Source organism: Artibeus jamaicensis, unplaced genomic scaffold, assembly GCF_021234435.1.
Source record: "Artibeus jamaicensis isolate MK-2021 breed Jamaican fruit bat unplaced genomic scaffold, CSHL_Jam_final scaffold_1964, whole genome shotgun sequence".
NCBI lineage: Eukaryota > Metazoa > Chordata > Mammalia > Chiroptera > Phyllostomidae > Artibeus > Artibeus jamaicensis.
The window spans coordinates 38,617,510-38,630,505 of NW_026522030.1; the positions used below are offsets into that span (position 1 = coordinate 38,617,510).

The 12,996-nt window shown below is 40.7% G+C and overlaps 1 protein-coding gene and 1 long non-coding RNA gene across 4 annotated transcripts in view; one reads left to right on the forward strand and one right to left on the reverse strand.

The window, feature by feature from the left end:
* The window catches only part of PIP5K1B (phosphatidylinositol-4-phosphate 5-kinase type 1 beta), a 333,854-nt gene that overhangs the window by 300,086 nt on the left and 20,772 nt on the right, over positions 1–12,996 (reverse strand). The window lies entirely within an intron of this gene.
* Positions 1,187–4,035, forward strand: LOC128626031 (uncharacterized). 2 transcript variants are annotated; one of them, XR_008389914.1, is made up of 4 exons: positions 1,187–1,279; positions 2,514–2,667; positions 3,607–3,649; positions 3,876–4,035. It is a non-coding gene; the product is annotated as an uncharacterized LOC128626031 (long non-coding RNA). The 2 variants fall into 2 exon arrangements; XR_008389913.1 differs by lacking the exon at positions 3,876–4,035 and having other exon boundaries at positions 3,607–3,669.

Sequence of the window (12,996 nt, forward strand, 5' to 3'; positions counted from 1 at the left end):
CAAATATGTCCTTAGGAATCTCACAACAGCCCCAAACTGGATATACAGTCTAAGTACCCAACGTCAGGAATAGACAAAGGAACCACAAACTATCAACCGTGGAAGGCCGAAGAGCACCCTCCCTAAAAGATGTCCAGGCCTTAAGCTCTAGAACCTGTGAATATGCTACCCTATACAATTAAAAGAAACGTTCTAGATGTGATGAAATTAAGGATTTTGAGACAGGGGATCTCAAGCCAGGGGATCCTGGCTCGATGAGAAGGTCCATATAAGAGGGGGCAGGAGGGTCAGACTCAGAGAAGGAGACGTGATGACGGAAATGGAAGTGAGAGATTGAAGGGAGAAGACAAGGAGGGAAGAGCGAGAACACTGAAGATGCTACCCTCCTAGCTTTAAAGACAGAAGAAGGGGCCATGAGTCAAAGTATACGACTGGCCTCTAGAAGTTGGAAAAGGCAAGGAAACAGATTCTGCCCTACGGCCTCCAGAAGAAACACAACCCTGCCAACCCCTCAATTTTAGGGATTCTGACCTCACAACTGCCACATAACTTTGTGCCCATTTAAGCCACCACATTTGAGGTAATTTTTTACAGCAGTAATAGGGAACTATTATGCAACCACTAAAAATTTTAAACCTGGAAGCTGTATAGCAACAGAAGAAAAATATTGACATATGCAAAGAGAAAGTTGTATATGCACAATTACTACTATGTAAAATATACATAAAAAGGATCAAGGCACATAGATGAAGATTAATATATACCTATATATTCAAAGACCTCTGAACTGGTCTCCCTGCTTCTTCCCTTGAACCCCTGGCACACAGCACAGCCAGGGTGGACCTTTTTAAATGAAAACCGATTACCGCACTCCTCCACTCAAAACTCTCCACAGGCTCCTTGTCTCCTCAAAGAAAAAGCCCAAGGACCAAGAAGAACCTACAAAACCTAGGTCCCTGGCAGTACAGAGCTCTGGGGAAAGCCGCTCACATGTCCTTCCTATGCCTGGCACCCCCAAAGTGTGCAGTACACCTCTGCTCAGTGTGTGTTTGGCCTCTCTCACCCCATCACACTGGCCTTCCCACTTCCACTGTCTTGTTGACGCCACTCTAGCCTCACTGATCAACCTGCTATTCCTGGAACATACCATGCATACTTCTGCATATGTTTTGTACTCACTGTTTCTTGTGGCTGACGTCCAAACTACCGAGGTATAGGTTTCCTGGAACAAAGGCCATGGACACTTGGTGTGCCTGCTCTCCAAACAGTTACATTATCGGTAAGTACATGAGTATGTCTATTTCCCCACCACCTCACCAGCACTGTTTTTTAGAACTTACAGGTAGGTTTCCATGGTTTGTTACAAAATAAAACTTAACTTCTTTACTGGCTAGCAAAGGTGCATGTGTATATGTGTCTAAGTGTACAGTGTGTGTGTGTGTCACTGATATTTTGATGATTCATTATCTTGCTTCTTTCTACCTTGCTTTCTACACTGCCTTGTGAAGAACCTTTGGTTGACTACCTTTTATTAAATAACCAGCCCATCACCCCACCCCATAACTCCACATTTCCCTTATCCTGCTTTACTTTCTCTATAGCATATACCATCATCTGTCATAGTAAAAAATTCCTCTTTGTTACCCACCTCCCTGAATTAGAATGTAAACTCCATGAGAGCACAGACTTTGGCAGCCTGTTCACTGATGCATCCCCAGAGCCCGAACGCATTACATGTAGGTGCTCAATATTTGTGGAGTGAGCGACTTAAGATTACAGATGACTTCAGGGTAGTGAAAAGAGCTACCACTTTAACATAGCTGGTGAACCATATAACTTCATTTAATGTCGCCACGAAACTGTTTTAATAAACCAGTAGCTGTGTAACTTCTGCTGATGCTATTTTTAGAAACTCTCAATCACAAGTCTTCTGTGCATACCTTTTAAAAATCCAAACGAATAATAAAGTGTCCTTGGAAGCCACATCGGTCGTTTTTGATGTTGTCCCCATCTCTCTCATGAAGTTTCAGCCTGTTTGCGCCATCAGAATTTCCTTTTTCAGAATCTCTCATCCCTCCTGAGTCACATATCCCTTAAAATCCATGAGATCCAATGGATTTCCATGGGCCGTTTTAAAGTTTCCTGTCCTACACCCCTGTTATCATGTCTTATGGCCAGAGTTATTTCTCTATGGCACAAGTTCCAAGAGATCTAAGACAGAAAATACACCCGATGAGCCAAGACTTTCTTGTAGTGTCAGAAAGGAAGGAGGTGAAAAAACAAACACACACAACTCCACAGTGACGGGGTTGCACCAAAGGAGCCGACTGAAAGAGGAAGTGAAAAGGGGGTCCGGGGGGAACAACTGAACAAGACAATGAAGTAGTATTGATTGGCTTGTAACTCAAAGCACAACATAAATATGAGTCCGTAGTGATAGAATAAGTGATTGAATAAACAAATGGAGAACAGACACATCTCCCATGCAAAAGAATTTCACATAATTTTTACAGATACTCCTCCTTTGAAGAAGAGGAACATAATAGCCACTGCTTAAGTGTGGGCTGCACATATTGACTTCATCCCAAGCAGTACGGTGTGGAAAAAAGGGGGAAAGAAAAGAGCGCCTGCTTCGTAGAGAAACCTGGCATACACTACTTCAGCCAGGTAATCGCGATCAACATCAACAGTGATATCATACAAACTGTATGTATCCTCAATATGACGTGATGAGAATAGCAGCTGATCTCAGCCTAATCATGAGGAAAATATCAGGTAAATCTCAGTGGAGGGGCATGCTATAACCCACCCCACAGTAATTCTCAAAACTGTCAATATCATCAAAAAGAAGGAAAACCTGAGAAACTGTCACTACCAGGAGGAGCCCAGAGGGCGTGACAACCAAATGTAATGTGGTGTCCCAGATGGGAATCCTAGAAAAAAAGGGGGCAGTAGGGAAAAGCAGCAAATCTGAATAAAACATGGACTTTAGTTAATAATGTGCCCATCCAGGTTCGTGAGCCAGGACAAATGTAGCACTGATGTTAGACAACGATGGGGAAAACTTGCTGTGAGGTATACGAGGGTCCTCTGTACAATATTCTCAAGAGTTCTCTAAAAGAAAAATGTTCTAAAATAAAAAGCTTGTTAAAAATAATTCTAAGAGCATATGATCACTGTCTTCAAAGGCTCCTGCATCTGACACATCATAAAGTAATTCTTTCTTAGTGGTCAGTGTTACATCCAATATAGCAACTTCCATTGTTGTATTCTGAGAAATTTATTTTAAAAAGCCCAAAAGATATTAGATTTTTTTTTTTTTAGCCCAGTTGCCCAGCCGGCAGAAGTTGAGATGGTCATCTCCTATTATTACCTCTCCAGTTTTGCAGTTTGTGTCAACAAGGTATTACCAGCCTCGGCCGCCATCTGTCTGGTTAGCAGGTCTCCACAACAACCCAGCTGACGGGCTTCCCCGCCCCCTCTTTTAGCCTCACCGGATGCTCCGCAGAACCGTTCCTCCATCAGACGATTCCTCCATCTGCAGATTTATAGACAATCATGTTCTCTCTTCTTTATCAGTCCTATTTCTCCTCTTCTCTTCCACAGACTGGAGAGACAATGGCAAGTGAGGACTGGTGGTAGCAGGCAGGTGAGGACAGCATGTACCCGGCGGACCAGACGTGGAAGGTCCTACTCCTTTTCCCCTGCAACGTGGTGACTGACGCTTGCTTCCATGGCTTTCTGCTCAGTGGTCCTGAGACTACAGGGATGGAGGATGGAATTCTTTTTTTTTTAACCCTCACCTGAGGACTTTTTTTTCTTTTCTTTCTTTCTTTCTCTTTCTCTCTTTCTTTATTTTTGTTTTTGTTTTTTAGAGAGGGAGAAAGCGATGGAGAGAAACATCAATGTGAGAGAGAAGCATTGATTGGTTGCCTTTTGTACATGCACTGACTGGGGAACGAACCCACAACCCAGGCACATGCCCTGACTGGGAATAAAACAAAAAGTCACCACTTTTCGGTTTGCAAAACAACCCCCAACCAACCGAGCCACACCAGACAGGACACAGATAAGATTCTTAACCAAGCAGCAGAGATAAGCTGTGTGAAGCTTTGGGCCTCTGTTCTTATTGTCCTTGCCTCCCACGTAGAACATTTCCCTATTCTCTAATTTTTCCTAGCTTCCTTCATCCTGCATAACTCCCACACTGGTGTGATCTTTCCCTCTTATAAACCACGTCTTCCCCACTCTGCTTTTCCAGCACCATTGGTTGTGGTTCGTGAGCACCTCGCCACAGCTACACTGTAAGCTTCTCACTGGGGCCAACTTCATCTACTTTTCTGTATACACTTTGTACACTGATCATACAAAATGCCCAGTAAACATTAGCAAATATTTGAGTGCTTACACCTGAGTGTTTATTTCACAACAGCTCAATGAGGTAGTCACAAAACTACCCCATTTTACAGGTGAATACACTGAGAAAGAAAGGAGTGGCTTTCCCAGGGTCACATGGGAGTTACAGAGCCAGAATGTGAACCCAAAGTCAAGTTATTAATCACCACAGTATATTCCACTGCTTCTGCATAAACATCTCCTAGTTAATGGATCCTTTACAGAGTCTAGATATTTGAATGTGGTAAATGCAGAAGGAAAGTTAAAAACCTTGAATCTGTAAACCCCAAACCAATAGAAAATTTTAACTCAATTTCCCAAACCTAAAAGTCACACAGAGTTTGTGTACAGCACAGGCAATAGGACTCAGGGTAGATGGTACTTTAAAAAATTTCTTTAAGAAGCACTGTGGTTAGTCTTCGTTCTTTCCACACTGACCCATTAGAAGGACTTATGGACATAGAACAGACAAATAGAGAAAAATAAAGCAGGGAAGTTTGTACAGGTTGGACTGCAGCGCCAGGCTGGCCACAGGCAGAGACAAGGCCCTGTGCTAGAGGGATAACCAGAACCCAGCACCACACCGCGTGACCAGGGACGACACACAGCCAGGTCCTCTTCAGCCATCTGCTTCTCACTGCCCACTGGCAAGTGTGTGCTCGGGTGATCAGCTTCCTAGATTTCTAAAACCGAGTTACCGCCTATGTCTATTACCCAATACACAAGTATTTACATTCACCTTATGGCCCGAAGCCAAATTAAACAACCTCCTTCTACTGCTGGGAGGAAGGTGTGGAACTCCTCAGCAGGTGCAGAGCATTCAAATGGGTAAAAGGCTCCAATTTCTTCATCATCACCAACAGCCGCACCACCAGACAATGGGCTTTTGAAGAATGCCTGCACACTGTGCCAACAAGCAATTGTGATGCCCACTCCGTCCAACCAAGAATGACGAGGTGCTGCCGAAGGGGCAGGCGGACCTGTTCACTATGTTTGTGCCAGATGCTGCATAACTCCGAGCTCTCCCCGAAAGCCTCAACCAGGAAAAACACTGGCCTTCCTACATCTCTTCGTTACGTTTTCTTTTGGACCCCACTGTCTTCTGTTTACCAGACCCAAGTGTCTGGTTTAGCTATCACACTTGTAACTTACATCCCCTCTTCTGACAGCCACAGTTCTGAGTTTCCAAAACATGAATGAAGACTAAAGGAAACATACCACGGCTGATCCCCAGGTGGACTAAAGGGAAAATGCCAAGAGCGTAAGTTAGAAATGGTTAAAGGAATGAATTTCTTTTGAATCTCAAATATGCCTAAACCAAATGAACACATAATTTCAGATACTCCTGAATAGCATTATTAAACAAACAAAATTGATCTATGTCATTCAATCAGTCAGCAAGACTTTCAAATAATGGAAACTGCTTTAGACAAAGTTTTATTTATTAAAAAATAAATGAGAGATCCTTCATCCCTCAAAGAACTTGAGAATCCAGCCGAGAAGATAAAACATGACTGCAAATAACTGAAAATACATCCTGACGGGGGATAAGTCCTGTAAAGGAGGAATAAATAAAATGCTTATCTCCTCCACCTCACTGTTTATTCCAGTGCCATGGGAAACAGTTCAGGAGCTTCCAGAAAGCAATTCTACTTGGACCTAGTTCACAGGAAGCCCGCTAATGGCACAGCTGTGGAAGCATGGCAGTGCCTGGGTGACAAAGGTGAACTGGGAAGAGCTGACAATTGTCCCCCTCATTTCCTAGTCTCCCTTCACCCACATTATAATGATGGCTGCCATTTGCTTTTGAAATACTTCCTCAAGTACAGTAAAAAGGAGGCAATTTTCAAATGCAAAGAGCATCATTCTCGCATCTTATCACTTTTTAAAATGTGACTCTCAGAGTAATTGCATAGTGCATGTTAGTTAGCTCTTATGTCTACCTTCAAATCTGGAGAAAACCACACACATGAAAAGCTCAGAGATGACTCTGGACCCCTGAGGCTGGCTTCTACCCTAACTGGCCACCCGTGGCACTTTTGCCACCCTTCTTTTAACTGCATCATCTCCCTCTAATTAAACGTGTTTGCCGGGCTCCTGTAACCTATTGCAAATTCCTCGAGGATAAAGACCACTAATTTGTCTTTGCAACTGTCTCATCACCCTACCCCCTCACTCTAAAGGCCATCCCTTGTGCCCTGAGCACCTCACCGAAAGCTTTGCTCTTTAAAGGTGAAAGAAAATGCTTTTACTTGGTTCCTACTGCCTGGATTTCTCTATCTCAGTTAATCCTCTCAATGATCCACTGAAGTAGGCAAAGACAACCTCATTATAGAGGCTGTTCTTTGCTGGACAAAGGGATTGAATCATCTTAGATCTTGTTCAATTACATTGAACACAATGCAATTTTAAGTTTGCCTCTCCTCGCCTTCCCCTGCTAAAAATACACTTCTTTCTTATCCAGGCATCAGGAGCTTCAGAAAACATATTGATGGAACAGACATTCATAAACTGAGGTTAAATGAAAATACTGCCACTTTCAGACGTCAAGAGTTCTAGAGGAGCCTCTAAGGTTCCAATGCAGCACTCAAACATGACACATGACCCTTGAAACTAAAGTATCACACATATTAAGAAAGATCCACAGGCTCGTGCTAAAGGTACCTTTCCTTAACAGTGATGACTGATGAGGTCATGTCTATTAAACTTGTTAATGATTGAAGGATAAGTAGAGAGGAGCAGCTTTCAACTAAGACTGAAAGGAACAGGCCATCTGACCCCATCTCAGGTATAGTATTTTCTCATGAAAAGAGGAGATACACTGGAGGTGCATCTTAAAGTCAAAGCTCTCGGGAAACCCATTATTCCTTTTCCTATTTCCATCCTAGTTGAGTTGTGTTTGTACTCAGTGTATACCAAAAATGGGTGGGGCCCATTGTAAGTGTCTAATTGCATCCTTGGAATTGACTGTCTAGTTTCAATACAACCTGATGTGACAAGTTCAAGAGTTTTATTTTTCAACATAGTCCAGGTCAAATTCCATTCTAATGACTTCTTTGTGCTTTCAGAAATTCTCCACTTTTCTGGAACATAGTTGTACATGCCAGTACTTAAGGTGTGTTATCAGTTACAAATTAAGAAATTTGTTTTTGTGGAATTTAAAAAAAATGTTCTAGTTGAAAATGGGCTGTGAAAACAGGTCTAAAACTTTATTCAGGGGTAACTTTTTAAATGTGAAGATAAATCTCATCTGCTAATACAGCTCACTTTTTGGGAACTGAGGTTGGTTCCAATTAGCCTGAGGAGCATTTAACTACAAGGACTTCACCTTTCTTAGAAGTATCTAGTGGACAGGCACCAGGGTCCCAATTCCTGGCTGTTGGTATCGGGTGCTCAAATCTTGTTGATTTTGCATATTATTTTCTACATCTTGTGATATGCTTTGAAATGTGAAGTATATTCTCTTTTATTCTTTATATCATGTGCAACCGCATGCACAATAAAAAGGTAAACAAAATCATTAAAGCAAATTGTACAAAATTTCTCTCTGCTTTCTCATTCTGAACAGTGTACTTGATGATTAATACTCTCATAACATTGTATCTATTTTTTCACAGGTATTTTATATAAGCTTTTTAAAAATTTTATTTTTTACTCAATATTATTTTGTACTAGTTTCAGGTATACGGGACAGTATTTAGACAATCATACCCTAGACAAAGGGTTCCCAACATTTCCAGTACCCACCTGACACCATAGGTAGTTACTGCAATATTATTGACTGTATTCCCTGTGCTGTACTTTACATCTCTGTGAATATTTTGTAACCACCAATTTGTACTTTTTAACCCCTTCACCTTTTCCACCCAGGCCCCGAACTTCCTGCCACTCTCCCACACTCTGGCTACCACCCGTCTTTTCTCTGTACCTATGAGTCTGTTTCTATGTTGTTTGTTCATTCCTATCATTCTTTAGATTCTACATGTAAGTGAAATTATATGGTACTTGCCTTTCTCTGACTGACTTATTTCACTTAGCATAATACTCTCTAGGTCCATCCATGCTGTCTCAAATGGTAAGATTTCATTCTTTTTTTATGGCTGAGTAATACTCCACTGTATATACATACCACCGCTTTTTTATTTACTCGCTTATTGATGGGTAACTGGGTTGCTTCCATATCTTGGCTATTGTAAAAAATGCTGCAGCGAACATAGGAATACATACATTCTTTCCAATTAGTGCTTTGGGTTTCTTCAGATATATTCCCAGAAATGGAATTGCTGGGTCATAATTCAGTTCCACTTTTAATTTATTGAGGAAACTCCATATTGTTTTCTATAGTGGCGGCACCAATCTGCATTTTCACCAACAGTACACAAGAGTCCCTTTTCCACATCCTTGCCAGCCCTTGGTATTTGTGGATTTATTGATCATAGCCATTCTGACCGGTGTGAGGTGATTATCTCATCATGGTTTTAATGTGCATCCCTCTGATGATTAATGACGTTGAGCATCTTTTCACGGCATTCGGACACCTTTATGTCCTTGTTGGAGAAGTGCCTATTCGGGTCACCTGCCCATTTTGTAATTGGATTGTTTGGGGGGGTTTGGTGTTAAGTTGTATGAGTTCTTTATAAATGTTGGCTATTAACCCTTTATGGGAGATACCATTGGAGAATATCTTCTATTCAGTAGGGTTTTTTTTGTTTTGTTGATGGTTCCCTTTGCTGTGTGAAAACATTTTGGTTTGATATAGTCCCATTTGTTTATTTTTTCCTTTTGTTTTCTTTGCCCAAGGAGATATGTAAAAAAAAAAAATGAAAAAACACGTTGCTAACAGAAGTGTTAGAGATTTCACTGTCTATGCAGGCACTTTCATAGTATTTTATCTACAACTAACAGGATATTTTTATGAGTTGTTACAGCTTGTTTAATCATTATCCCAAATGTGAGCTGACAGTTATTAAACATGTGCCTTATATGTTACTAAAATTAATATATAAATATAATTTGTATGAATATATAGTTAATATAGTAATAGTCTTTTATTATTAAAATTCATGTTGTTTTAGCAAGAGTTTTTTCATCTTTTTTTCCCTTTGAAAAGAAAAATTATTGGATCAAAGGGTATGCAAACTATAATGGCTTTTGTGAAATATTTTTGGTACTCTTCCAGAAGTATGTAATAATTTGAATGCTACCAATCATGTGCAAATATTTCCAGTTTTACATAGCCATAGCATTATAACTTATTTTAATTATTTTTTTAAATATCAGTTTACCTCATTGCATTTCTTTCATCATTACTATGGGCAATTATTTTTGCACATATTGGTTTTGCATTGTAAAAATGACAGGGCTTAACCTTTGGCCTAGTTGTGACATCAATATGTTTCTTACATATTCTGGACACTAACTTGTATCTGTGTACTAAACATAGATATTTGCTCTATTTATTGCTTTTAAAAACATATTAGTTTTATTGGTTATAACACAATTTCTTAAAAGAAACATGTCAAGAAATTCCTTTTATATTTTGAATAAGAGACTAGACATTTTTAATATTTCTCAGGAATAAACCAAGATATACTTTGCCCTACATAACAGAAAATTAAAGATTTACTCTTTCTTTCAACAACCATTTATTTAAAAATATATACCTTAAGTAAGCAAATTGGAAAAAGTTTTTAGAAGAAAAATATTAGAAAAAGATAAATATTTTTTGATATTTAGTATCTCTATCCAAATATTCAAAACACAAGTTAAACCTTTCTTTCAAAATTCCTTATTACCTTTCCTTATGTACCACCCGGACACCTGTCCCCTAATGTATCCTTGCGATTACTTTATAGCTAAGAATGACAACGTTTTAAAGGTGGTTAATCATACTGACTTCATTAAACACAGGAAGCAATCAACAAAAGTGTCATAAAGTAGCATCTGTAAGCAGCCCCAACTTAACTACTGCCCCAGCCAATAAATCACCTTTAAGGGAAGTAAATGTTAGTTTGGTGAATACACTTTCCCTTATTCACAGATGACCTATCTTCCCTAGCAGTTGATTCATTCAAACTTTCACCAACTACCAAAATGCTCTCTCAGCCTCCCAGCTCTTGAAATACTGCCTCTTCATGAGATACAACACAAGTTCCTTTGATGTCCTTTCCCTTCTCTCAACCCTCTACTAAAAATAAAACCCACAGTCACTCTCAGGTGTCTGAAGTTCTACGGGTGCCTTCGCCCCATGTATTCCCCTCCACTGCCCCAGCTCGGACCATTTGCACAGTACCTCAAACAGGCCAAAGGGCCTCTGTCTCAGGGCTTTGCCCTTACTATTCCTTCTGCTGGAATTCTTTTCCCAGGATAAGTCAACAGATATTGAATAGTTCACGCCTCTACCTCACTTACATGTTTGTTATGGACTGACTGTATTCCACCCTGCCACCCGCCCCCTGTCCCCAAATTTGTATGGTGAAATTCTAACCCCCAGTGGCAGAGTGCTTAGGAAGTAGGGCCTTGGGGAGGTCATTAGGTCACGAGGGTAGACCCCCTTGTGAATGAGATCAGTGCCCTTATCAGAAAAAACATGACGGAGCTTGCTTTCTCCTTCTGCTCTCTACCACGTGAGGATACAAAGAGACAATGGCCATCTGCACACCAGGAAGTAGCCCTCACCAGACATAGCATCTGCTGGCACCTGCACAAGCCTGTGCTGTTCAAGCCGCCAGCCTGTGGTGTATTTGTTGGAGCAACCAGAGCTAAGACAATGTTCACGTGTATTCCCCTCACAGAACTTCGCTCTCTAAAATAACATTCTCCCACTACCACCATCAGCACTTGACTCCTCATCCTGCTTTGCTTTTTCTCTACAGCATCTTGTATTGAATTGTACAAGCCTGTAATTTGTCTTTACCACAGGCATCCCAACTAAAAAAGGAATAATCCCAATCCTGGTACCTACAGCCACGTTGATAGGCACTCAAACATCTGTTGAATTATGAATGAATTAAGGTTAATTAAAGGAATCTTCCCTCAACTGTGGTCTCACTTCCTGTGGTTTCAGTTATCCATGGTCAACTCTGGTCCTACAATATTAAATGGAAAGTTCTGGAAATAAACAATTCATACAGTTTAAATCGCATCCCCCTCTGAGCAGTGTGATGAATGAAGTCTTGTTCCGTATCGCTCCGTCCCACCCGGGGTATGAATGTCCAGTGTGTCCACGCTGCACACCCCCCCACCCACCCATCGTCACTCAGCAGCCGTCTCAGGCACCAGACCGACTGCTGCAGGGCAGCAGGACTTGTACTGAGGTAGCCCTTACGTTACCTCATCATGTCACATTCACATCCTTTTATTACAGTGTACTGTTACAATTGATCTACATTATTTGTTGTTTGTTGTTAATCTCTTACTATGTCTAATTTATAAATTAAACCGTATAAAAGGTACGTATGTATGTATATATAGGGAAAACATATATATAGGGTTTGGTACTACCTGTGGTTTCAGGTATCCACTGGAGGTCTTGGAATGTATCTCCCGAGGGGAAGGGGGGACAACTGTACCTCTGTAGGAGATGGCCTCAGAGGACAGGACAAATGACCTTAGGATCAAGGAGCGTGCACAGTGTGCACATGGTGTGCGCTGTGGGGTGTCACATCATTGCTCCACCATGAGGCGTAACGTAGCATCACAGCTGAGAGAGACGGCCCTGGAGGTGGACCGCCTGGCTCAGAAACCCAGCTGTGTGGCCTCGAATGAAGTACTTACTGTGCCTGCACCATGGTTTTCCCAGTTATAAAATGATGAGAATCGTGCCTATCCCATGGGTTGCTGCACATGAATGCCCGTCTTGGTTTAGAAAGTACCAAGTAAGTGTTAGATAAACATCAGCAATGAATGTGATTTTAGGGTACTCTCTCCTTTACACAACTTTTTAAATATAGACTATTTCCCCAGTATTTCTTATGATATTCAGCTCTTTCCCTCTACCCGTTTTAGTTACTTCTTGTTGTTCTTGTCTTTATGTTCTAATTACCAATCTAATAATGATTTATTTTTATCAAAAAATGCATGTATAAGGTAATATGGCAACTTATATAGAGGACTTTGTGAGAACAACCATTTCTTAATTTTATTTATTTTTTAAAAATAATTTTTATTTTCCAATTATAGTTGACATTATGACATAACATTAGTTTCAGGTGTAATTCTGGCATTCCTTTGTTTTTTTCAATTATATTATTTTGTTTTCATTTCAGGTGTACAGCATAGTAGTTAGACAATTATGTACTTTACAAAGTGATCTCACCAATATTTCCAGTTCCCACCTGGAACCACATATAGTTATTACAATATTACTTTTTATCATTTTTTATTAATGTTTGAATACAGTTGTCTCCATTTTCCCACCACCACTTTCCCCAGCCCCACCCACCCCTACCTCCCACCCGTAATCCTATCCCCCTTTGGCTTTATTTATGCATCCTTTAAACATGTTCTTTAACAACCCTTTCTCTTCTTTCCCTTATTATTTCCCTCCCTCCTCCCCTCTGGTAACTGTCAGTTTGTTCTTAATTTCAATGCTTCTGCTTA